The 27,994-nt window shown below is 43.3% G+C and overlaps 1 protein-coding gene and 2 long non-coding RNA genes across 3 annotated transcripts in view; 1 reads left to right on the top strand and 2 right to left on the bottom strand.

Moving 5' to 3' along the window:
* LOC143124726 (factor VII-activating protease) overlaps positions 1–27,994 on the bottom strand; it is a 246,993-nt gene that overhangs the window by 133,056 nt on the left and 85,943 nt on the right. The gene's annotated exons all lie outside the window — the stretch shown is intronic.
* Positions 294–27,677, top strand: LOC143124012 (uncharacterized). Its single transcript, XR_012986970.1, has 3 exons — positions 294–378; positions 26,539–26,775; positions 26,859–27,677. It is a non-coding gene; the product is annotated as an uncharacterized LOC143124012 (long non-coding RNA).
* LOC143124011 (uncharacterized) lies at positions 22,204–24,487 on the bottom strand. Its single transcript, XR_012986969.1, has 5 exons — positions 23,957–24,487; positions 23,210–23,328; positions 22,960–23,098; positions 22,662–22,716; positions 22,204–22,553 (listed from the first exon to the last, which is right to left on the bottom strand). It is a non-coding gene; the product is annotated as an uncharacterized LOC143124011 (long non-coding RNA).

Below are 27,994 nucleotides of genomic sequence, written 5' to 3'. Positions count from 1 at the left end.
ACTCATCGTTGCCCAGCAAGAAGTCCACAATCAATTCAATTGTCTTGCCACAATCTGTGGAGCTTACAGACAACGTTATATTACTATAGGTTCTGTATGCGATTTAAAGCCGACCTAACGCTGAGTCCCTTCTAGACGGTGTGTTGCAATGCATTCTGGGTGCTGTGCTGTGATTCGACGGCTCGTCACCTGACCCACCAAACAACAACTCTCTGGGATGTGGCAAATATCGCGTAAAAACCTTGTTGCCGGAACAACAGGGAAAAGGCAACAGGATAGCAGCACGAAAGATACACAGGATACACACGGAATTTTGATGGACGTCCTTATCAGTCTATGGTCTAACTTATAAACGTGTCGGGTCAACGTCAACGATAAGTAAGTTAGGCTAACGTAAACGTTAGCTATTTGCTGTTGTCATATGCTAGTGCTATATGCTTTAGGCTACGTGATGGCCATTTATCACACTCATTTTAGGTACTACTTTTACGAGGTCTGTAGTTCTGTCAAAATGTATCTTATCTATGAACAGACTACATGATTATCTTCCTTAGACTTCGTAGATGTAGTTACTACAATTTGGAAGCGAATTTCGAAGTGTAAATATGGTTTTAGTGTGTAAACAGACCAACCGCGATTTTGCAATGAAGTTAATTGAGCCTTTTATGTAGGGCTACTAGGCTACTTTCACGAAGTCTGTAGTTCTGTCAAAATGTATCTTAACCATGTAGTATGTTCATAGATATCTTCCTTAGACTTCATAGATGTAGTTACTACAATTTGGAAGCGAATTTCGAAGTGCAAATATGGTTTAAATGTGTAAACAAGACGCCTGATGTTTAATGTTAATGAATGGGCACAGTATTATTGTGTACAGTAATGGGCTATCAGTAGTATGTAAACAGTTCATGTGTTATGTGATTTACATAAACTAGTAAACAACTGAAATGTTAAAAGCTGGTATTGTGTTTCCTGAATTCTTACATTCAGGCATTCAAATGAAATGTAATTAAATAGCATATCAATCATGCAACAATGCAAAAACAATGAAACTAGTGTAGGCCTAATTATATTTTACATTAGTAAAGCAGTACTCTGATGTGCATGCTTTCACAAACTTTTGTGAACAATCTTAGCACTTTAAACATTGACTGTTTTGAAGTGCATGTATAGCAATATAGTATAAAAAAAATAATAATTGTGATGATATTACAATTTGATGGGGGGTGGGAGGAGGGGGTGGGTTCATGTAGGTGGGCCCTTTGACCCCAAAGTATGCCTTGACTGGGCCTCAGGTCAAAGAAGTTTGAGAAAGGCTGATGTAGACGACAAAGCAGCAAGGAGGCGTCGTGTGATCATTTAAACAAGTTTTATGACTAGGTCGATGAGGGTGGGAAAAATCGTACATTTCTGTGCAAACTTTGCCCGCACTTCAGTCACATTGTCTTTTAAGAAAATGCAGTCCATTTTTCGGTTTCAGCAGTCAACAACCTCAGAACTGACCCTTCAGGCCTCTCAGGAGGCACTGCCCTCTAACCTAGCGACCACCTGAGCAACCAGCATGATTGCCCTAGCAACCAGCATAGCAACCACGTTATTTATGCGTTTTAGCTTATTGGATGTTGCGTTGATGCAGATAACTTTTGATCCGTGTGCCCGATTTTCATAAATGAGGTACCGTTGGAATCCTTGGATGAGGCCGAGTTCCGTGCCCCAGATCAAACCCACTCTTGCAGTTCCTCGGAACCGCAATTCTAGTTATTATTGGGGGCCAAGCAGCGAAGCTGCGAAGGCACCCATTGTGTTTCTATGATTTCTTATTGGGGGCCAAGCAGCGAAGCTGCGAAGGCACCCATTGTGTTTCTATGATTTCTTATTATTGGGGGCCAAGCAGCGAAGCTGCGAAGGCACCCATTGTGTTTCTATGATTTCTTATTATTATTTAACATCTTTCCTCTGCCATTGGAGTCTATGGCAGCCCATAGAACCGTCTGGTGAAAAGTTGTGAAATTTGGCACACTGATTGAGGACAGGCCAATGATTCATTTCACCAAGATTCATGCCGGCACCTTGAGGGCTCTAGCGCCACCAACAGGCCAAAGTTGGACGTGCATTCACGCACGTAACTTTTGACCCATAGGGCCAATTGTCAAAAATGAGGTATCGTTGGAATCCTTGGACCAAGCCGAGTTCAACGCACCCTATGACGTCATTTTCCGCCATGATGGATTTTCCGCCATTTTGGATTTCATCAAAAACACTAAAAAGTTTTCACAGGTCACAAATTTTGTCCGATCCACACCAAACCTGACACACATGATCTTCAGACCAAGCCGCACAAAAGATACTCCTTTTCGTCTTCGGAACTAAAACTGTTTGCCCGTAACAGCCAAACGAAATATGCCGCGAAGCCGCCAAACAGGAAGTGAGCTCATATCTCAGCAACCCTTTCATCTGTCATAACCAAACTTAGTACATGGACTCATAACCCCATCAGTAGGGCACTCAAAAAATCTGGTGACCTTTGACCTCTAGGGGGCGCTGTAATTAAGAAATATGCCTATATGCCTGTAGCTGCTATTGTGCTTAGAATTAAAACGCACTAGTGGTGTCTGACAATACTGTGGATGGTCCTTAGGCCGACCCAAGCCAACTTGTGATGTCATCGTAATTGATTTGGTCGCCATATTGAATTTAATCAAAAACATGAATAAGTATTCGCAAGTCACAAATTTCAGCTGATCCTCACCAAAATTGGCAGAGACCATCTTCAGACCATGCCTTATCAGTGCATTGCTTTCTGGAACAATTGACTGAAGCATTCGGCTGTAACAGCCAATCGAAATTTGCGGCAAAGCCGCCAAACAGGAAGTGAGCTCATATCTCAGCAACCCTTGCATGTATCAAAGCCAAACTGGGTTCATAGACTCAGGACCCAATCAGGGGGACACTCAATAAATCTGGTGACCTTTGACCTCTAGGGGGCGCTGTAATTAAGAAACATGCCTTTTGGCCTGTAGCTGCTGTTGTGTTCGGAATTAAAATGCACTAGTGGTGTCTGATAATACTGTTGGAGGTCCTTAGGCCGACCCAAGCGAACTTGTGATGTCATCGTAATTGCTTCGGCCGCCATATTGGATTTAATCAAAAACACGTACAAGTTTTCACAGGTCACAAATTTCAGCGGATCCTCACCAAAATTGGCAGAGACCATCTTCAGACCATAATCTATCAATATATTGCTTTCTGGAACAATTGGCAAAAGCATTCGCTCGTAACAGTCAATCAAAATTGGTGGCGAAGCCGCCAAACAGGAAGTGAGCTCATATCTCAACAACCCTGCCATGTATCATAACCAAATTTACTATCTGGATTCATGACCCCATTAGAAGGACGCTCAAAAACTTTGGTGACCTTTGACCTGTAGGTGGTGCTGCAATTAGCAATATTGCATTTTGATCTGTAGTTGCTGATGTGTTTTATCGATCTTTTATTTTTTGATGTGAAACTGATTACAACATGTTCCATCCAGTTCATTCTAATGTGTGCGTGCGTGCAAGGGCGGGGCGGGGCAGGACGGGGTGGGACGGGCAGGGGTGATTAGGTGGGGGGGGCTGGCTGGCAGAGGCGGTGGCAATACTCAGCCGTGTTTCAGCCCTACAAAATCAGCTATGATTTGATGTGACACTTGTTGAAAGTGTTAATCGCGGGTGTCTGCTGAGTTCTATCTTGTCGCCGTGGCTACTCCGGCCTAATCTGCTTGGCCCCCTCATTGCTGCTTGCAGCTATATTTGGGGGCCAAGCAGCGAAGCTGCGAAGGCACCCATTGTGTTTCTCTTTGTTGGGGGCCAAGCAGCGAAGCTGCGAAGGCACCCATTGTGTTTCTATTTGTTCTTATTATTATTATTATTATTATTATTCCGCCATTGAAGTCAATGGCAGCCCATAGAACCGTCTGGTGAAAAGTTGTGAAATTTGTCACACTGATTAGGGACAGTCCCATGATTAATGTCACTAAGTTTCATGATGGCACCTCAAGCACTCTAGCGCCACCAACAGGCCAAAGTTGGATGTGCGTTCACGCACGTAACTTTTGACCCGTATGGCCGATTGTCAAAAATGAGATATCGTTGGAATCCTTGGACCAAGCCGAGTTCAACGCACCCTATGACGTCAATTTCCGCCATGATTGATTTTCCGCCATATTGGATTTCATCAAAAACACTAAAAAGTATTCAAAGGTCACAAATTTTGTCCGATCGACACCAAACCTGACACACTTGATCTTCAGACCAAGCCTCACAAAAGATACTCCTTTTCGTCTTCGGAACTAAAACCGTTCGCCCGTAACAGCCAATCAAAATTTGCGGCGAAGCCGCCAAACAGGAAGTGAGCTCATATCTCAGCAACCCATTGAGCTATCATAACCAAGCTTTGTACATGGACTCAGGACCCAATCAGAGGGACGCTCAAGAAATCTGGTGACCTTTGACCTCTAGGGGGCGCTGTAATATAGAAACATGCCTTTTGGCCTGTAGCTGCAGTTGTGGTTAGAATTAAAATGCACTAGTGGTGTCTGGTAATACTGTTGGAGGTCTTTAGGCCGACCCTAGCCAACTTGTGATGTCATCGTACTTGATTCGGCCGCCATATTGGATTTAATCAAAAACATGTACAAGTTTTCGCAGGTCACAAATTTCAGCGGATCCTCACCAAAATTGGCAGAGACCATCTTCAGACCATGCCTTATCAGTGCGTTGCTTTCTGGAACAATTGACAGAAGCATTCGGCTGTAACAGCCAATCGAAATTTGTTGCGAAGCCGCCAAACAGGAAGTGATGTCATATCTCAGCAACCCTTGCATGTATCAAAGCCAAACTGGGTGCATGGACTCAAGACCCAATCAGGGGGACACTCAAGAAATCTGGTGACCTTTGACCTCTAGGGGGCGCTGTAATTAAGAAACATGCCTTTTGGCCTGTAGCTGCTGTTGTGCTTAGAATTAAAATGCACTAGTGGTTTCAGGTAATACTGTTGGACGTCCTTAGGCCAACCCAGGCCAACTTGTGATGTCATCATAATTGATTCGGCCGCCATATAGGATTTAATCAAAAACATCAAAAAGTTTTCACAGGTCACAAATTTCATCTGATCTTCACCAAAATTGGCACAGACCATCATCAGACCATAACCTATCAATATATTGCTTTCTGGAACAATTGACAAAAGCATTCTTCCGTAACAGCCAATCAAAAATGATGGCGAAGCCGCCAAACAGGAAGTGAGCTCATATCTCAGCAACCCTGCCATGTATCATAACCAAACTTACTACATAGATTCATGACCCCATTAGGAGGACGCACAAAACAGTTGGTGACCTTTGACCTGTAGAGGTTGCTGCAATTTGCAATATTTCATTTTGATCTGTAGTTGCTGATGTGTTTCATCGATCCTTTATTTTTTGATGTGAAACTGATGACAACATGTTCTATCCAGTTCATTCTAATGCGTGCGTGCAAGGGCGGGGAGGGGCAGGACAAGGTGGGACGGGCAGGGGTGATTAGGTGGGGGGCTGGCTGGCGGAGGCAGTCGCAATTCTCAGCCCTGTTTCAGCCCTACAAAATCAGGTATGTTTTGATGTGACACTAGTTGAAAGTGTTGATCGCGGATGTCTGCTGAGTTCTATCTTGTCGCCATGGCTACTCCAGCCTATTCTGCTTGGCCCCCTCATTGCTGCTTGCAGCTATATTTCTTATTATTATTATTCCGCCATGGAAGTCTATGGCAGCCCATAGAACCGTCTGGTGAAAAGTTGTGAAAATTGGCACACTGATTGAGGACAGTCTCATGAATAATTTCACCAAGTTTCATACCGGCACCTTGAGCACTCTAGCGCCACCAACAGGCCAAAGTTGGACATGCGTTCACGCACGTAACTTTTGACCCGTATGGCCGATTGTCAAAAATGAGATATCGTTGGAATCCTTGGACCAAGCCGAGTTCAACGCACCCTATGACGTCATTTTCCGCCATGATGGATTTTCCGCCATTTTGGATTTAATCAAAAACACTAAAAAGTTTTCACAGGTCACAAATTTTGTCCGATCGCCACCAAACTTGACACACATGATCTTCAGACCAAGCCTCACAAAAGATACTCCTTTTCGTCTTCGGAACTAAAACCGTTCGCACGTAACAGCCAATCAAATATTGCGGCGAAGCCGCCAAACAGGAAGTGAGCTCATATCTCAGCAACCCATTGATCTATCATAACCAAACTTTGTACATGGACTCAGGACCCAATCAGGGGGACGCTCAAGAAATCTGGTGACCTTTGACCTCTAGGGGGCGCTGTAATTTAGAAACATGCCTTTTGGCCTGTAGCTGCTGTTGTGCTTAGAATTAAAACGCACTAGTGGTGTCTGGTAATACTGTTGGAGGTCCTTAGGCCGACCCAAGCCAACTTGTGATGTCATCGTAATTGATTTGGCCGCCATATTGGATTTAATCAAAAACACTAAAAAGTTATCACAGGTCACAAATTTTGTCCAATCGACACCAAACCTGACACACATGATCTTCAGACTAAGCCTCACAAAAGATACTCCTTTTCGTCTTCGGAACTGAAACCGTTTGCCCATAACTGCCAATCAAAATTTGCGGCGAAGCCGCCAAACAGGAAGTGAGCTCATATCTCAGCAACCCATTAATCTATCATAACCAAACTTTGCACATGGACTCAGGACCCAATCAGGGGGACGCTCAAGAAATCTGGTGACCTTTGACCTCTAGGGGGCGCTGTAATTTAGAAACATGCCTTTTGGCCTGTAGCTGCTGTTGTGCTTAGAATTAAAACACACTAGTGGTGTCTGGTAATACTGTTGGAGGTCCTTAGGCCGACCCAAGCCAACTTGTGATGTCATCGTAATTGATTCGGCCGCCATATTGGATTTAATCAAAAACACGTACAAGTTTTCGCAGGTCACAAATTTCAGCGGATCCTCACCAAAATTGGCAGAGACCATCTTCAGACCATAACCTATCAATATATTTCTTTCTGGAACAATTGACAAAAGCATTCGCCCGTAACAGCCAATCGAAATTGGTGGCGAAGCCGCCAAACAGGAAGTGAGTTCATATCTCAGCAACCCTGCCATGTATCATAACCAAACTTACTACATGGATTCATGACCCCATTAGGAGGACGCTCAAAAACGTTGGTGACCTTTGACCTGTAGGGGGTGCTGCAATTAGCAATATTGCATTTTGATCTGTAGTTGCTGATGTGTTTTATTGATCTTTTATTTTTGATGTGAAACTGATGACAACATGTTCCATCCAGTTTATTCTAATGCGTGCGTGTGTGCAAGGGCGGGGCGGGGCAGGACGGGGTGGGACGGGCTGGGGTGATTAGGTGTGGGGCTGGCTGGCTTAGGTGGTGGCAATACTCAGCCCTGTTTCAGCCCTACAAAATCAGCTATGTTTTGATGTGACACTTGTTGAAAGTGTGAAAGTGTAAGTGTGTCTGCTGAGTTCTATCTTGTCGCCGTGGCTACTCCGGCCTATACTGCTTGGCCCCCTCATTGCTGCTTGCAGCTATATTTGGGGGCCAAGCAGCGAAGCTGCGAAGGCACCCATTGTGTTTCTATGATTTCTTATTATTATTATTTAACATCTTTCCTCCGCCATTGGAGTCTATGGCAGCCCATAGAACCGTCTGGTGAAAAGTTGTGAAATTTGGCACACTGATTGGGGACAGTCTCATGATTAATTTCACCATGTTTCATACCGGCACCATGAGCGCTCTAGCGCCACCAATAGGCCAAAGTTGGACGTGCGTTCATGCGCGTAACTTTTGACTAGATGACCCGATTGTCAAAAATGATGTATTTTTAGAATCCTTGGACCAAGCCGAGTTCAACGCATCCTATGACGTCATTTTCCGCCATGATGGATTTTCCGCCATTTTGGATTTAATCAAAAACACTAAAAAGTTTTCACAGGTCACAAATTTTGTCCGATCGACACCAAACCTGACACACATGATCTTCAGACCAAGCCTCACAAAAGATACTCCTTTTCGTCTTCGGAACTAAAACCGTTCGCCCGTAACAGCCAATCAAAATTTGCGGCGAAGCCGCCAAACAGGAAGTGAGCTCATATCTCAGCAACCCATTTATCTATCATAACCAAACTTTGTACATGGACTCAAGACCCAATCAGAGGGACGCTCAAGAAATCTGGTGACCTTTGACCTCTAGGGGGCGCTGTAATTTAGAAACATGCCTTTTGGCCTGTAGCTGCTGTTGTGCTTAGAATTAAAACGCACTAGTGGTGTCTGGTAATACTGTTGGAGGTCCTTAGGCCGACCCAAGCCAACTTGTGATGTCATCATAATTGATTCGGCCGCCATATTGGATTTAATCAAAAACACGTACAAGTTCTCGCAGGTCACAAATTTAGCGGATCCTCACCAAAATTGGCAGAGACCATCTTCAGACCATAACCTATCAATATATTGCTTTCTGGAACAATTGACAAAAGCGTTCGCCCGTAACAGCCAATCGAAATTGGTGGCGAAGCCGCCAAACAGGAAGTGAGCTCATATCTCAGCAACCCTGCCATGTATCATAACCAAACTTACTACATGGATTCATGACCCCATTAGGAGGACGCTCAAAAACTTTGGTGACCTTTGACCTGTAGGGGGTGCTGCAATTAGCAATATTGCATTTTGATCTGTAGTTGCCAATGTGTTTTATTGATGTTTTACTTTTTGATGTGAAACTGATGACAACATGTTCCATCCAGTTCATTCTAATGCGTGCGTGCATGCAAGGGCGGGGCAGGACGGGGTGGGACGGGCAGGGGTGATTAGGTGAGGGGGGCTGGCTGGCGGAGGCGGTGGCAATACTCAGCCCTGTTTCAGCCCTACAAAATCAGCTATGTTTTGATGTGACACTAGTTGAAAGTGTTGATCGCGGGTGTTTGCTGAGTTCTATCTTGTCGCCGTGGCTACTCCGGCCTATTCTGCTTGGCCCCCTCATTGCTGCTTGCAGCTATATTTGGGGGCCAAGCAGCGAAGCTGCGAAGGCACCCATTGTGTTTCTATGATTTCTTATTGGGGGCCAAGCAGCGAAGCTGCGAAGGCACCCATTGTGTTTCTAGCTTTTCCTATTATTATTATTACACACTCTTTCCTCTGCCATTGAAGTCTATGGCAGCCCATAGAACCGTCTGGTGAAAAGTTGTGAAATTTGGCACACTAATTAGGCAGTGCCCCATGATTAATTTCACCAAGTTTCAAGTCCGCACCCCGAGCGCTCTAGCGCCACCAACAGGCCAAAGTTGGACATGCTTTCACGCACATAACTTCTGACCCGTTGGCTCGATTTTGAAAAATTAGTTATCCATGTGATCCTTGGACCAAGCCGAGTTCAACGCACCCTATGACGTCATTTTCCGCCATGATGGATTTTCCGCCATTTTGAATTTCATCAAAATCACTTAAAACGTATCAGAGGTCACACATTTTGTCTGATCGACACCAAACTTCACAGATATCATCTTCAGACAATGCCTCATTAATGCATTGCTTTTTGTCTTCGGAACTAAAACCGTTCGCGCGTAACAGCCAATCGAAATTTGCGGCGAAGCCGCCAAACAGGAAGTGAGCTCATATCTCAGCAACCCATTCATCTATCATAACCAAACTAAGTACATGGACTCGGAACCCAATCAGAGGGACGCTCAAGAAATTTGGTGACCTTTGACCTCTAGGGGGCGCTGTAGTTAAGAAACATGCTTTTTGGCCTGTAGCTGCAGTTGTGCTTAGAATTAAAACGCACTAGTGGTGTCTGGTAATACTGTTGGAGGTCCTTAGGCCGACCGAAGCCAACTTGTGATGTCATCATAATTGATTCGGCCGCCATATTGGATTTAATCAAAAACACGTACAAATTTTCGCAGGTCACAAATTTCATCTGTTCTTCACCAAAATTGGCAGAGACCATCTTCAGACCATGCCTGATGAGTGCAATGGTTTCTGGAACAATTGACAGAAGCATTGACCTGTACCAGCCAATCGAAATTTGCGGCGAAGCCGCCAAACAGGAAGTGATTTTATATCTCAGCAACGCTTTCATGTATCAAAACCAAATTTAGTACATGTACCTCAGACCCCATCGGGAGGACGCTCAAGAAATTTGGTGACATTTGACCTCTAGGGGGCACCGTAATTGACAAAAATGCATTTTGGCCAGTAGTTGATGATGCGCATTATTTTGCAATGGAAGTCAATGGCAGCCCATAGAACCGTCTGGTAAAAAGTTATACAATTTTGCACACTAATTGGGGACAGTCCAATAATTCATTTCACCAAGTTTCATGCCGGCACCTCAAGCGATCTAGCGCCACCAACAGGCCAAAGTTGGATGTGCGTTCACGCACGTAACTTTTGACCCGTATGGCCGATTGTCAAAAATGATGTTTCGTTGGAATCCTTGGACCAAGCCGAGTTCAACGCACCCTATGACGTCAATTTCCGCTATGATGGATTTTCCGCCATATTGGATTTCATCAAAAAAACTTAAATGTCTTCACAGGTCACAAATTTTGTCCAATTGATACCAAACTTCACAGATATCATCTACAGACCATGCCTCATTAATGCATTGCTTTTTGTTTTCGGAACTATAACCATTCGCGCATAACAGCCAATCGAATTTTGCGGCGAAGCCACCAAACAGGAAGTGAGCTCATATCTCAGCAACCCATTAATCAATCATAACCAAACTTAGTATATGGACTCAGGACCCAATCAGGGGTACGCTCAAGAAATCTGGTGACCTTTGACCTCTAGGGGGCGCTGTAATTAAGAAACATGCCTTTTGGCCTGTAGCTGCAGTTGTGCTTAGAATTAAAACACACTAGTGGTGTCTGGTAATACTGTTGGAGGTCCTTAGGCCGACCTAAGTTAACTTGTGATGTCATCGTAATTGATTCGGCCGCCATATTGGATTTAATCAAAAACACGTACAAGTTTTCGCAGGTCACAAATTTCAGCGGATCCTCACCAAAATTGGCACAAACCATCTTCAGACCATAACCTATCAATATGTTGCTCTCTATAACAATTGACAAAAGCATTCGCCCATAACAGCCAATTGAAATTGGTGGCGAAGCCGCCAAACAGGAAGTGAGCTCATATCTCAGCAACCCTGCCATGTATCATAACCAAGGTTACTACATATATTCATGACCCCATTAGGAGGACGCTCAAAACATTTGGTGACATTTGACCTGTAGGGGGTGCTGCCATTAGCAATATTGCATTTTGATGTGTAGTTGCTGATGTGTTTTATCAATCTTTTATTTTTGATGTGAAACTGATGACAACATGTTCCATCCAGTTAATTCTAATGCGTGCGTGCAAGGGCAGGGCAGGGCAGGACGGGGTGGGACGGGCTGGGGTGATTAGGTGGGGGGGGGGGGCTGGCTGGCGGAGGCGGTGGCAATACTCAGCCCTGTTGATCCCGGGTTTCTGCTGAGTTCTATCTTGTCGCCGTGGCTACTCCGGCCTATTCTGCTTGGCCCCCTCATTGCTGCTTGCAGCTATATTTGGGGGCCAAGCAGCGAAGCTGCGAAGGCACCCATTGTGTTTGTTAGTTTTCTTATTATTATTATTACGCTTCCGCCATTGAAGTCAATGGCAGCCCATAGAACCGTCTGGTGAAAAGTTGTGAAATTTGGCACACTGATTAGGGACAGTCCCATGATTAATGTCACCAAGTTTCATGATGGCACCTCAAGCACTCTAGCGCCACCAACAGGCCAAAGTTGGACGTGCGTTCACATACGTAACTTTTGACCCGTATGGCCGATTGTCAAAAATTATGTATCGTTGGAATCCTTGGACCAAGCCGAGTTCAACGCACCCTATGACGTCAATTTCCGCCATGATGGATTTTCCGCCATTTTGGATTTCATCAAAAACACTAAAAAGTCTTCACAGGTCACAAATTTTGTCCGATTGACACCAAACTTCACAGATATCATCTATAGACCATGCCTCATTAATGCATTGCTTTTTGTCTTCGGAACTAAAACCATTCGCGCGTAACAGCCAATCAAAATTTGCGGCGAAGCCGCCAAACAGGAAGTGAGCTCATATCTCAGCAACCCTTGCATGTATCAAAGCCAAACTTGGTGCATGGACTCAGGACCCAATCAGGAGGACGCTCAAGGAATCTGGTGACCTTTGACCTCTAGGGGGCGCTGTAATTAAGAAACATGCCTTTTGGGCTGTAGCTGCTGTTGTGCTTAGAATTAAAATGCACTAGTGGTGTCTGATAATACTGTTGGAGGTCCTTAGGCCGACAAAAGCCAACTTGTGATGTCATCGTATTTTATTCGGCCGCCATATTGAATTTAATCAAAAACATCAAAAAGTTTCAGCAGGTCACAAATTTCAGCGGATCCTCACCAAAATTGGCAGAGACCATCTTCAGACCATGCCTTATCAGTGCCTTTCTTTTGGGAACAATTGACAGCAGCATTCGGCTGTAACAGCCAATCAAAATTTGCGGCGAAGCCGCCAAACAGGAAGTGAGCTCATATCTCAGCAACCCTTGCATATGTCAAAGCCAAACTTGGTGCATGGACTCAGGACCCAATCAGGGGGACGCTCAAAAAATATTGTGGCCTTTGACCTCTAGGGGGCGCTGCAATTAAGAATCATGCCTTTTGGCCTGTAGCTGCTTTTGTGTTTAGAATTAAAATGCACTAGTTGTGTCGGGTAATACTGTTGGAGTTCCTTAAGCCTACCCATGTCAACTTGTGATGTCATCGAAATTGATTCGGCCGCCATATTGTATTTAATCAAAAACACGTACAATTTTTCGCAGGTCACAAATTTCAGCGGATCCTCACCAAAATGGGCAGAGTCCATCTTCAGACCATAACCTATCAATATAATGCTTTCTGGAACAATTGAAAGAAGCATTCGCCCGTAACAGCCAATCGAAATTGGTGGCGAAGCCGCCAAACAGGAAGTGAGCTCATATCTCCGCATCCCTGCCATGTATCATAACCAAAGTTATTACATGGATTCATGACCTCATTAGGAGGACGCTCAAAAACTTTGGTGACCTTTGACCTGTAGGGGGTGCTGCAATTAGCAATATTGCATTTGGATCTGTAGTTGCTGATGTGTTTTATTGATCTTTTATTTTTTGATGTGAAACTGATGACAACATGTTCCATCCAGTTCATTCTAATGCGTGCGTGCGTGCAAGGGCGGGGCAGGACGGGGTGGGACGGGCAGGGGTGATTAGGTGGGGGGGGGCTGGCTGGCGGAGGCGGTGGCAATACTCAGCCCTGTTTCAGCCCTACAAAATCAGCTATGTTTTGATGTGACACTTGTTGAAAGTGTTGATCGCGGGTGTCTGCTGAGTTCTATCTTGTCGCCGTGGCTACTGCGGCCTATTCTGCTTGGCCCCCTCATTGCTGCTTGCAGCTATATTTGGGGGCCAAGCAGCGAAGCTGCGAAGGCACCCATTGTGTTTCTATCTTTTCTTATTATTATTATACCTTCTTCCGCCATGGAAGTCAATGGCAGCCCATAGAACCGTCTGGTAAAAAGTTGTGAAATTTGGCACACTGATTGAGGACAGTCTCATGATTAATTTCACCAAGTTTCATACCGGCACCTTGAGCGCTCTAGCGCCACCAACAGGCCAAAGTTGGACGTGCGTTCATGCACGTAACTTTTGACCCGTTGACCCGATTGTCAAAAATGATGTATTGTTAGAATCCTTGGACCAAGCCGAGTTCAACGCACCCTATGACGTCATTTTCCGCCATGATGGATTTTCCGCCATTTTGAATTTAATCAAAAACACTAAAAAGTTTTCACAGGTCACAAATTTTGTCCAATCGACACCAAACCTGACACACATGATCTTCAGACCAAGCCTCACAAAAGATACTCCTTTTCGTCTTCGGAACTAAAACCGTTCGCCCGTAACAGCCAATCAAAATTTGCGGTGAAGCCGCCAAACAGGAAGTGAGCTCATATCTCAGCAACCCATTGATCTATCATAACCAAACTTTGTACATGGACTCAGGATCCAATCAGGGGGACGCTTAAGAAATCTGGTGACCTTTGACCTCTAGGGGGCGCTGTAATTTAGAAACATGCCTTTTGGCCTATAGCTGCTGTTGTGCTTAGAATTAAAACACACTAGTCATGTCTGGTAATACTGTTGGAGGTCCTTAGGCCGACCCAAGCCAACTTGTGATGTCATCGTTATTGATTCGGCCGCCATATTGGATTAAATCAAAAACACGTACAAGTTTTCGCAGAACACAAATTTCAGCGGATTCTCACCAAATTTGGCAGAGACCATCTTCAGACCATGCCTTATCAGTGCATTGCTTTTTGGAAAAATTGACAAAAGCATTCGCCCGTAACAGCCAATCGAAATTGGTGGCGAAGCCGCCAAACAAGAAGTGAGCTCATATCTCAGCAACCATTGCATGTATCAAAGCCAAACTTGGTGCATGGACTCAGGACCCAATCAGGGGGACGCCCAAGAAATCTGGTGACCTTTGACCTGTAGGGGGTGCTGCAATTAGCAATTGCCTTTTGATCAGTAGTTGCTGATGTGTTTTATCAATCTTTTATTTTTTGATGTGAAACTGATGACAACATGTTCCATCCAGTTCATTCTAATGTGTCCGTGCAACAGCGGGGCGGGGCGGGACGGGGTGGGACGGGCAGGGGTGATTAGGTGGGGGGGGCTGGCTGGCGGAGGCGGCAGCGGCAATACTCTGTTTCAGCCCTACAAAGTCAGTTATATTTTGATGTGACACTTGTTGAAAGTGTTGATGGCGGGTATCTGCTGAGTTTAATCTTGTCACCATGGCTACTCTGGCCTATACTGCTTGGCCCCCTCATTGCTGCTTGCAGCTATATTTATTATTATTATTTAACATCTTTCCTCTGCCATTGGAGTCTATGGCAGCCCATAGAACCGTCTGGTGAAAAGTTGTGAAATTTGGCACACTGATTGGGGAAAGTCCAATGATTAATTTCACCAAGTTTCATGCCGGCACCTCGAGCACTCTAGCGCCACCAACAGGCCAAAGTTGGACGTGCGTTCACGTACGTAACTTTTGACCCGTAGGCCCGATTGCCAAAAATGAGGTATCGTTGGAATCCTTGGACCAAGCCGAGTTCAACGCACCCTATGACGTCATTTTCCGCCATGATGGATTTTCCGCCATTTTGGATTTTAGTGAAAGTGAAACTAATTCTTCACAGGTCACAAATTTTGTCCGATCATCACCAAACTTGACACAAATTATCTTCAGACCAAGCCTCACAAAAGATACTCCTTTTCGTCTTCGGAACTAAAACCGTTCGCCCGTAACAGCCAATCAAAATTTGCGCCGAAGCCGCCAAACAGGAAGTGAGCTCATATCTCAGCAACCCATTGATCTATCATAACCAAACTTAGTACATGGACTCAGGACCCCATCAGGGGGACGCTCAAAAAATGTGGTGACCTTTGACCTCTAGGTGGCGCTGCAATCAGCAAAATTGCATTTTGGCCTGTAGCTGTTGATGTGTTTGGAATTAAAACGTACTAGTGGTGTCTGGTAACACTGTTGGAGGTCCTTAGGCCGACCCAAGCCAACTTGTGATGTCATCATAATTGATTCGGCCGCCATATTGGATTTAATCAAAAACACGTACAAGTTCTCGCAGGTCACAAATTTTAGCGGATACTCACCAAAATTGGCAGAGACCATCTTCAGACCATAACCTATCAATATATTGCTTTCTGGAACAATTGACAAAAGCATTCGCCCGTAACAGCCAATCGAAATTGGTGGCGAAGCCGCCAAACAGGAAGTGAGCTCATATCTCAGTAACCCTGCCATGTATCATAACCAAACTTACTACATGGATTCATGACCCCATTAGGAGGACGCTCAAAAACTTTGGTGACCTTTGACCTGTAGGGGGTGCTGCAATTAGCAATATTGCATTTTGATCTGTAGTTGCTGATGTGTTTTATCAATCTTTTATTTTTTGATGTGAAACTGATGACAACATGTTCCATCCAGTTCATTCTAATGCGTGCGTGCGTGCAAGGGCGGGGTGGGACGGGCAGGGGTGATTAGGTGGGGGGCTGGCTGGCGGAGGCAGTGGCAATACTCAGCCCTGTTTCAGCCCTACAAAATCAATTATGTTTTGATGTGAAACTTGTTGAAAGTGTTGATGGCGGGTATCTGCTGAGTTCAATCTTGTCACCGTGGCTACTTCGGCCTATTCTGTTTGGCCCCCTCATTGCTGCTTGCAGCTATATTTTTTATTGGTTTTCTTTTCAAGCTGATAATATACAATGACAATGTCAATGCATAGAATGTCTTACAAATGACAACATTAGAATCATAAGACCTAAAAAGCATAACTCATTCCGTGTTTCCCAGAGAATTGAATTTCATTTGTGGTGGTTGGTTTGCAGAATTAACTTGAATGCAACAGTTTTTAACAAATTAGCACAGCGTGGTTATGATGCTAACCAGATTTAAGCACAATTTAGCACTACCTGGAAAATCATTGTGTGGTGGTCAATGTTGATATTGTGGTGGGCCGCAACAGATAAGTCAATGTATGGGAAACACTGTCATTAACAATTCTGGGTCAAATTCTGGACTTGAATACATTTACACACGCACACACACTTATAGACATAGTACAAGACACAGATTGCAATTAAAGACTCACACATGGAAAAGAAAATACAAAATGAAACAAATCCTGACACAATCCTGTAGGAAGTAAATGTTATTTCCAAAAATTACACACATCTAGAAGTGTACAATACAGATTACAGATTGGCAGAGGGGAACTGAATTAATTTCAGATGCTTAAGAAAAGGATTCTAAATTTTGTAGAATTTAGTGGTGGAACCTTGCAATGTAGCCCTCATCTTCTCCAGCTTGGAGTAGGACAAAAGATGTCTCTGCCAGTGATAAATTGTGGGAGGGGTAGAGGATTTCCACCTGAGTAGGATCAATCTCCTAGCCTAAAGGGTGGCAAATCTTATAAAATCAGCCTGCTGGCATCGATCACAGAGGGGGTTTATGTGAGGGTAAATCCTAGAGAGCTTCTCTTTACTCCAGTGAATGCAAACTGCACTCATGGGTCCAGTTCCAATCCACTCCTTTCCTCTTGAGATTGTTAAGAGGTGATGCCAGGTCTGCAAAATGGTGAATGAATTTGTGGTACCAGCCCTAGGAAATGTTGTAGAGCCTTCACATCCTAGGGCACTAGGAAGTCTGACACCGCCTGTGTCTTAGCTGGGTCCACCTCCACGCCTCGGTCTGAGACAATGTGCCCCAGGAACTTTAACTCCTGTTTGAAGAAATGGCACTTCTTCATGTTCAGGCTCAGAGTTGTCTATGTAAACACAACAAGTCCAAAAGGCATAGCTTTGATTTGGAATAGGCCAAGAGATGGGATAAAGGCCGTCTTTGGCTTACTCTCTTCAGTCATGGCCACTTGCAAATACCTGGACTACAAATCCAATGAACTGAACCAGGAGGCGCCTTCCAGTGATTCAAGGATGTTGTGAATTATGGACTTTGGATATGCGTCGGGCAAGGTCTTTGCATTTACTCTCATGTAGTCCACATAACACCTGTAGGACCCATCTGGTTTATTCACCAGCAGCCGGTTGCACCAGTTAAACAGAAGTTCCATCTTAGCTTAGTTCTAACGTAAACTGGCACTACGTTGAAGTTTACGAGCTACTAAAATTTATCGGGTTGCACCACGGAAATAGTTTCAACGTAACACTAAGTTATGACTTCAATTACACACTAACTTACACCCCCCTCTCCCTAGGTGTAAGGTCCATCGTAGGTAATTTGTTAACATTTTTTTCTCATTTAAATGGTGGGAATTAGGGCTGAGATAAACGTTTTTTTTTTTTTTTTTTTAAGTATATTTTTTGGGCTTTTATTTGGACAGGACAGTGGAGAGTGACAGGAAGCAAGTGGGAGAGAGATGGGGTGGGATCGGGAAATGACCGCAGGCCGGATTAGAACCCGGGGCATCATTTATAAAGCGTTCTTACGCACAGATTTGATCTTAGACCGTGCGTACGCTCAAATCCATGCCAACGCTCAGATTTATAAAAAAACATCTTTGACGTGAAAAGTGCTTATCTCCACGTCAGGTTCACGTGGAGATAAGCGTGAACGTACGACCATTTCCTTGTGGTAATGCCGGGGTACTGCAAGTAATCTGAGGTCTAAGTGCATGCATTTTCAAAATTCCAAGACCAACGATGTCTTTCTTTGCCCTATGCATGATCAATATCAGAAGACTTTTAAAGACGTTTTTGGACGCAGCTTAATGTTTCATGGTTTGGCATAAAACTGCTAATGAGAACTATAGCACTTAAGAAAGTGAACAAACGTATAGCTTATAGAGGTCTTTCCTTAGGCCTACCCTTTTTTTCTACAAAAAATAGGCCTAAAAAGTAGGCCTAAACATACTAAATGTTGCTTATTCACATTACTGCAAGCAAAAGGAATGAAAGCGAGCAGAGAACAATGGACATGGATGCATACGATCTCTTTCCAGAAAGCTTTGCTGGAAAAAACACAATTAGGTAAGCTATTTGAACTGACGCATATAGGCTAGTTAACATCAGATGGCATAGGCTAGGCCTATACAATGTTTTCAATATATAATTTTACATAGGCTACAGCTTTTAGGCTATTGATTTCATTAAAACATATGCTAATTATATTGATGAGGGGGTGTTTACAAGGCGGAGACCTAAAACCATCCGGCTGCGCACAAGTTGACGTTCATTTGTGATTTATAATGGGCAGATCTGGAAGGGTGGCGTACGCACGTTTTTTTGTGCGTACGTTCGTTTTCTCTGAATCACACGTACGATCATTTCAGAAATGATCTAAGATCAAATGAAGGATGGTTTCTACGCAACCCTTTTATAAATGAGGCCCCTGGGTCCCCGTGGGCACTCGGGCCCGTATATGGTATGGGTGCTGTAGCCTGCTGCGCCACAGCGCCCCCCAAAGGATTATTTTTTAAACGATTAATCTAGCGATTATTTTTTCGATGCATCGATTAATCTAAGACGCTTGGTGGCCGTCCACAACATTATAAACTTAACCTAAATAGTCGGCTGCTGTAAGGTACAATCTGATTTTTTTGTATACCCCTGTTGTCTCAATGATATTAACATCTCATTTCAGACTATATTTCAAAGTTTGACATTTGGATTATTAATATAACATCGTATTTTGTCATTTTTGGCGAAGACATGCATTCCGTTAGGGATACTGAACATATTTAACATTCTCTAACCATCGTGATTTCGAATTGGTGCAGTTTTCAGCACAAAAACTAATTTTATTCTTTTGCTCTTTTGCATTGCTCTATGCTGTTCTATGGTGCTTTCTGCCTCTTGGTTGCGCACGCATGTTTTCGTGACGTTCCATAGAAATCCATGTATAGGTCTAATTGAGTGCCTGTCACTTTAAGACGACGTTCGTGAGGGAATCCCTGCAATTAATGTGTGGATGCAATTCATAACGTAGTTAGTTCAAATAACGGTTCGTAGCCTACTTCTCCTTGGGACAAGCACTTTTGAGTCTTGGAAAACACTTTTCCATTTACATTGGGATTTTGCAAACATTCAAGAGTTTTATACATACAGAGTCAATAAAATGAGCCCTACATGAGTAACGAAATTGACAAGCAGATGTAAGTAAGCATGCTATACTTGACATCCGAACAGTATCCTAACGTTAGCTTTGAGATACTGCTTCGATTACGTCGACGCGTTGTCCCAGCCCTAGTGGGAATGTTAAATTTAACAAAGTATAAGTCGAGAAGAATTACATACGCGGCCGATTACACACATTTAATTTACCTGAGCAGTGTTTGAATCATGTTTGTATTCACTGGAAATCGTATGGACCTAGCAGTACAAATAGGCTACCAAACATCTACCTATCATTACCACACAAAGCATACATTTCGTTGCTGTGGATTGATCTGTTATCAGAGATTTCATTAGCCATATTTGAAAGTGTTAACGTTACCGGCCAAGTGGTGGCTGAAATATTTCCAAAGCATATATACAACAAAATAAAGTCTGTTATTTACAAATACAGTGTTATTTTATTCCATACAACAAAGTAATTGCGGAGGAAGTCAAACCTTAAACGCGGCTTTATCATACAACGTTACAGCGAACTTTAACGTTACCAACACAAGTGTTGTGACCAGGGGGTCAAGAGCGTGCAGATTAGCTTCGGCATGTTAGCATACGCCATTTTCAAATATGGCGCTGCATGGAGCATTTGGAACCAGCTCCATGCACGGTGGGCGGGTACCTATCCGGCGGCTACAGCCAAACGTTATTCAGTGCGTATTTCTTGAGGAGCCTATGAGAAGACGTGCATATTATGGTTGTTTATCCATCATATGACAAATAAAGAAAATTGTATTGATCTTGTTTCGTTGTTGTTTGTCCCGAACAAACGTAGCCTAAACATGATTAAAGACAATAAATTACACAACAGCGGCATAAAGTGTCTCGTTACACCATGGGTCTCCAACACGTTGCTCTCAACCTATAGCCGCCCTCTTTGGAGCTTGCCAGAGGCTGAAGCACTAGGCTACATTTAAACACAATTATTGCTGCGAGGCATTCCAGCCTACGAATTTAATAAAAAGTAAACCATGCATAATTTAAAAAAAAAACTCAATTTAGGCTACTCCGCTGTGCAATAAGGTTTCGAGAGAGCACAGCACAGCATTAGAGCACAGCGCACGTTCAATGAATGAAAAAGGCCTTGTCTCGCAATAAACAGCTGGAAATTCCAACACTTTTTCAACTACACGAAACTTTACAGTGATCATCAAATACCCTCTAGATTTAAATGCCCATCAGCCTCAACATTTAACTATATAATAAAAGTCAAAAAGTAAATTAAATCCCATACCAAAACTGAAAATCGTCTGCGTTTGATAGCCTGGTATGCCGCTCCAAACAAAACGCATGTCTCACAATAACGTACAAATAAAGGTATGCCTCGAATAAGCCTACCTCAAATAAATAGCCTACCTGTGCTTTGCAGCCTAAGTAAATAGCAGACCCTGGACATAATTTAGGATTTACGGAAATGCAATCATACGATGTTTGACGCCTGGCGATGCTCTGGCCGTCTACTGTGCCTCTGACACCGCTGCCTCATTTGGATGGTAACTCCACAGGTGAGCGCGAAGATTGGATGTCGTGGATGCGTAAGTACCCAGATAGCAAAATTTCACCGGCCCACCTCTGGCCCACTACCTTGCCTCAGGGTTTTGTGAGTGTTGGCCCAGTTCTGGCTGGGCCTCCGGCCCAACAATGGCCCAGTTACTGATAACTGACACAAAGAATTTCCTCTGGCCCAGATGTGGCCCACACACTGCAAAATGACTCTCATTGTTTCTGTTGGCCCAGGTCTGGCCCACACACTGTAAAATGACTCTTATTGGAACTGTTGGCCCAGGTATGGCCCACACACTGTGAAATGACTCTTATTGTTTCTGTTGGCCCAGGTGTGGCCCACACACTGTGAAATGACTGTCATGCATTCTGTCGGCCCAGGTCTGGCCCACACACTATATAACTGAGTGTTGGCTGAGTGTCGGCTGGGCCTGTACTGGCCCACACACTATAAAACTGATCTGACTGAGTGTTGGCTGAGTGTCGGCTGGGCCTCTGGGCCTGTACTGGCCCACGCACTATAAAACTGATCTGACTGAGTGTTGGCTGAGTGTCGGCTGGGCCTCTGGGCCTGTACTGGCCCACGCACTATAAAACTGATCTGACTGAGTGTTGGCTGAATGTCGGCTGGGTCCCCGGGCCACATGTGGCCCATTAACTACCAAAAGTACTTGAAAATAAACACAAATCCAGAACTAGTAATTAAAAGCACAAGCTACTTTTATTACCAAGTTTGACAAACACAACCTTGCAAATAAAACAAACATTTAAAAATTATACAAGCTTTTACATACACTTTAGAAATTAAACAAGGTAAAATATACAATCTACTTTTATCTACAACAATCGACATCTTTCATATACAAAAACACAAACAATTAAACATTTTAAAACTGTATAATGATTCAAAGAAATAAATTATTCTAAATTAACATTAAACATTTACAGAAATATTCTATCTCTCCCTCACTCACTCACTCTAAAAGAGTAATTCCATTGTCAGTAGTTGTGGGTTGTGAGTTAAGTGTTGTGCTGGTGCTTTAAATTCTGTATTTTTGTACCATGTACCATGACCTACCCAGCTACATACATGCAAACATACTCACTCTCAAAGTATTTTTCAATAGCAGCAACCTTTGCCACCTGCCTTCTCTTTCTGTTGCCGCTTCATTGTTGCCTCCACCAGTTTCAGCAGTACTACCAGCCGGGGGTGTCTCCAAACTGCATTTAGGTATAAAAGAATATTATAAGATCATTATGAGGTCTAAAGCAAGATTTCAACATGTCATCTGTCAGAGAAGTTCTGTTTGTCCACTCAAATATACTTACAGATAGCCACCTCAGCTCTCTGTGGGGGTTGATCAAAGAGTTCTTTCCATCCATCCTTCAATTTGAGATGCATGGACAGCATGTCATTTCAAAAGAAAAGAAAAAAATCATTAAACAATTTATCCTTTACTGTCTGACAAAATATTACTAAAGCCCAGTCTTGCCATTCTGCAGCTGTCTTGGTAACACCTCCCTGGTAGTTATTTTGGGCAACATTGACATTGTGTGATTGTTAAATGCTGATATATTACCAATGACAATCACCAAGAGCAAGACATATTTGTCAACACATACAGACCTGAAGCACAAAGGCTTGTGGACTTCCTTCACAAGAGCCTTGTGGGTGCTCCAGTTGGTTGGCCATGTTTTCAACAGCGCATGTTTCCTGCCCACTCCTGTTCTTTGCTGACATAATGGATGAGGCAAACCAAAAGCATCTAAAAATGACACATCACAAAACACAGGCCTAGATGAAAGCTGATTCCTATGATTTGGCTCATCTAAACAAAAACGTATTACTTATTCTATTAAATCAATGTACAACTTACCAAGAGCTCTTCAGGTCTCCTGTTTTTCCAACACAAGAAATGGTTCACACATGTATACACGGGTAGCCTTCTTCATCCAAAGGAGTGCAGGCAGGTCTCTGGTCAGTGTGGCCTGGATTCTGAGGTGTACATTTAAAAAAAGTCACAGTAACGTTAGGTTAATGGAAGTATATGTGTTCAAAATGATTATATGATCATAAACAACCCCTCAGTACAAAATACAGAACGACCTTAAAATACAGATTTTGATGAGCTTTACATGACCAGGACAGGACCCACCCTGCTACCATCTCTCTCTCTCACACACACACTTACACACACAGACACTCTCTTAAGGCATACAGTCTCAGTCCTGCCTGCCTAAGTTGGATAGATAACGATGAAATGCCCAATTACCAATCGCTTTATTCTAAGTCATGCAATACTGGTTAACTGTTAAGCTATTTCTAAAATGATTAGATCACACTTTTCTTTGAAAACCACATAATTATGCAAGTATAGCTAACGTTACAGCACTGAACGTTTTTGACCACCAACACTGACGTTAACGGTAGCAGCTAATTAGGCCAACAAAGTAGGCTAAGAAATCATAACGTATGTTACCGCTAGCTTCGTCATCGTCAAGGGGGTTAGATTGAAACACCCATTCTTGCTACTTGTTAAACTTTGTCTGCAATAATAAGCCTACGTACATTCATAATGATTTACATGCAATAACAGGTAAAGGTAAAGTTGCATGTTACTTACCACAGGCAGTGTCCAAAACGAGACAGTTTCGCGCCGTCCTGCTGGTTTCAAAATGAACAGTTGCTCGCTCGTGGCTCTTCCACATGTAATGGGCCGACGGTCACTTTACAGAATTGGGCCATGTACGTTTAGCGTCCGGCTGTCGCTAAATTTTTCATTTTTGCCGCCAACAGCCGCGATACTGATCATTGTTCGTTCCTGAAGTATCGGGCCACACACTGTATGAAATCCGTCTGCCGAGATAGATTCGAAAACTGGCAGTAGCCCATCAAACCCCAATCGGGCCAAATAAGACACTCAGTAATCAGCCCAACTACTGCGTGTCAGTGTCGGCCCATTCAAGGGGACAGTGCCTCAGCCGACCTGAAACCATAGACAGTAAAAGAAATGGACGAACAGACTCCGTCGTTTTCAATGGGAGGGCACTGAGTCAAATAGAACGATTTTTCAGTTGGTCCCCCCAGTACTGCGCAGACTCACACTTAACTTCGTGACGTTAGCCATCGAACTGAATCTTGTAACTCATATGATAGATACACAGAAATTCTTCTCACACTTCCTTCGCCTTCAAAATCATCAAAGTTAAACATTTATTTATGTATTATTATTAATATCATCCTCACCAAGTCGTGTTAATGTTGAAGCTACCACACATGATCATCTTCAAAAACAGTCATGCTAAAACAAAACAAAAAAGTTATAGCCTTGAAGCTAATCTTCTTTCCACTTTTCCGACCTACGGTCAATCCATCTAAAACCTCTGAAATTATTAGTGCCGTTTTTTAAAAAAAAAAAGGTTTACTTTTTTAGTATTATTAGGTTGCCTCTGTGTAATGCTTTACCTTAACATACGGTCGTGTATGCTAGGTTTTGTTTATGAGTTACCGTCATAGACAGTAAGGTGGACTGAGCCTCTTATCCAAACAATACGGTTATCTCCCTATGGCGCGAAAGAGAGATTACGTCAAAGCTAGCTTCCCTCCAACCGAACAAGCTAACCATTCTTCTTACGGGTAACCAACGTTACGGACGAGGTAGTGGAGTCTGTTTTGCCTTTGTAGTGTGTATGTAGATAACACAGAAGCTACAATGTCGGCACAGGATATATGTTATATGAAGTTATGGTATTTCAAAAAAATCATAGAATGAATGTACTTCTATGGGAGTTAGCAGAGAGGTGGTCCCTCCAGCCTACGTCGATTCTTCTACTTCCGGGAATTCGCCTGCCCCCTTGCCTGAAACTCCGCCGACAGTGGCAGCACTCAGCCAGGATCGGGCCGACTGTGTTTACTGTGCTTCAGCCGACTCGGACCTCAGCCGACACTGCCAGCACTCAGCCAGAATCGGGCCGACTATGCTTGCTATCTGGGTAAACTGTTTTTTGCTGAGTCCGCAGACAACATTCTCTTTAACCGTTACTTTACCATCTGCGGTGTACAACTCAAAGTAAAGACACCACATTTTAGATGAGTTGGGGACGTAATTGTCCGCTCAGGCTGACCGTTCTGTGCGTTATCTTCAATACTATCTTCAATAATATTAAATATCTTCAATATTATTTTCAAAACAGGGTGGCTATTGAGGGCTCTGGCTCCAGTCATTATTGCGGCTACTGGCTATTATTGGCTTGATTTGGTCATGGGCCAACGCTAGAATACGTTTAGAGCACCCGCTATGAGATGGCAAACAATAAAATAAAAAACAAACTAATCATAGACTGTAAAAATGCGCTACACTTGGCACTAAAAACCGAATAGTATATTTATAGTTCGACTACGGATATTTCACGTCATGCATATTTGCAGCAGGACAGCAGGCAGACGAGCCGCTGTGTTATCCAATGAAATTAAGTTGCGCTTCAGGGCGACTCCACTCAGACTCCATGCGCGTTCCCGAGCAACTTTTTCTTCTTCTTGTTATGAGGCAAGGACTTTATGTGCATTATCGCCACCCTCTTACTGGAGGACGACTCTCTTTTTACAGAATATCCAATAAAAATCGACGTTGGTCCATGCGTCATTTCCAGCTTTGTAACTTGGCGCATGGTCAGAGTCGACTGGCGCTGGATCCGAACCCCAGTGTTCAAGATGGCGTTGACTATTAATTGGCCGGATTTACTAGCCTAGCCTCCACCATTCATTTGTATGGAGGGCGGGACTTAGTCACTCTCTCCAGTTATATATAATACCTCCATGGTTGTGACTCTGTGACGCTTCCGATATCCGGTTGTCAGCGGTAAAAACATCATTCTATGCGACAATATTTTGATTTAGTAGCTAATCAGTAGCCAAACAAACTGTAAACATAGGGCACTCCCATGACGTTAAGCATTTTCTGGCGCGTAATGTGACGTTTGAGAACCTAAAACCCCGTTTTTCCCAGTTGACACGACAACACATAACCGGCGTTATCATAAATCTCCACTTTGGCCGGAGTTTTTAGAAATAATCGTTTTATGTGATAAAAACGGGGTTTTCGTGTAAATGAGAGGCCAAACCGCAGGGAAATATCTGCGTCTTCCCTTCGTGTAAACGGGGCCTTAGAATCTTCTCTACATGCTCCTCAATGACTCTTTTTTTCAGGGGAGACACCCGATAGGCCTTGGACCTGACTGGGACTTCATCCTGGACGAAGATGGCATGCTTTTCCACATTGGTCTTGCCCAGATTATTCGAGGTAACCAATAATCAAGTTGTTGGAGCCCTTCCGGACAGTCAGTGTCATAACATGACACCGAGTCCGCCATGGAAGTGGACACCTGGCAAGGAGGTAATTCCCCTGGAGGCAAAGCATAGTAGAGGTGAACACCTTGTGATGAGGTGAGTGTGTCCTGATTTCTTTCACTAGAATGGTCTTGCTGTTGTTTGAAGCCATAATAGGTGTAACCTCTATTGGTTTTCAGCTCGTAACTGTTTTTGGCCAGGTTGAGGATGACACCAGTCGCAGCGAGGAAGTCCAGACTGTAGTGTGACTTTACAAATATGAAGATGTGATAATAATTAATAATGAGAATCATAATTTGCTATTAAAATATGTTTAGTCATATTACTGCTTAAATCCAGCTTGCTCTAAAACAAATAAAAATGTGCAAATGCGGCAAGATAATGATAGACAACCAGTGTGAAACAAAGTTAAACTTATAATGTTTAAAAACTTAGAAGCTTAGAATTGAAGTGTGTTTTCTTAATTAAAAGCATAAATTGTTTTTGCTAGAATAACCTGTTATGATTTTGCTTAAATTTAGAGTGTTTTTCTTGAACATATAAGAAAGTTTGCTTATAAAACTTAAAGTGTTTTGCTAATATTTACATAAAATGTGTTTGCTTAGATATAAAAAGTTTGTGTTAGAATTAAAGTGTGTTGTGCTAAATGAGATGTGCTTTAAACAAAATGTAAAGACAGAATGTAAGAACATGATGTACCAGCCGTAAGAAACTGTTTGTCAGCAAAAGAAAAAGCTGACTGACAACTAAGCAAAACAAAAAAGCAGAACCAATATTTCATGGTGAGACATAATACCAAACTAGGACATGTCCTGCCTGACCGAGAGGGGTATAAAAAGAGAACGGCCCCTTCATCAGGGCTCTTCTTTTTCCTTTTCATTTTCTTTGGACCGAGCATTTAGCCTTTAGACTTAGACAAGTTTTTATTCCTTGTATTTTTTGTTTGTACTTAATAAAAGTCAAAATCCTAACCTTTGATTAGGAGTTTGTAAAAAGACCGTCTAGCGTTTTTTTTCCGTATTTTTCTGCCTCTCCTGTGTTGCTGAGAACCCTGGATGCCTTGCAATAGGGCCTCCTGCTCCAAAGATTTGACTTCGCTCCGGGTAAGTAAGGCGTCCGTTTGAGGGCTACTTTCTAAGACACTGTATATGGGCAAAAAACATACAGGAGTAGCGAACCCAGCCAGGCATTTGGCCAGGCTCCAGGGCAGACAAAAAAACAAAAAGGCTTTGTTAGCAAATTTGTTTGGCGCGTCAAATTGTTTGTGAAGCTAAAGTCTAGGACCCGTTGTGGTCTAAATGCACATCACACACCC

The sequence above is a fragment of the Alosa pseudoharengus genome, unplaced genomic scaffold, assembly GCF_046254945.1.
Source record: "Alosa pseudoharengus isolate Yale_2024_CS ecotype anadromous, Long Island Sound unplaced genomic scaffold, YU_APseudo_1.1 YU_APseudo_1.1_scf_15, whole genome shotgun sequence".
Classification (NCBI taxonomy): domain Eukaryota; kingdom Metazoa; phylum Chordata; class Actinopteri; order Clupeiformes; family Clupeidae; genus Alosa; species Alosa pseudoharengus.
The sequence above is the reverse complement of the archived record's forward strand: the minus strand, read 5'-3'. Positions and strand labels throughout refer to the sequence as shown.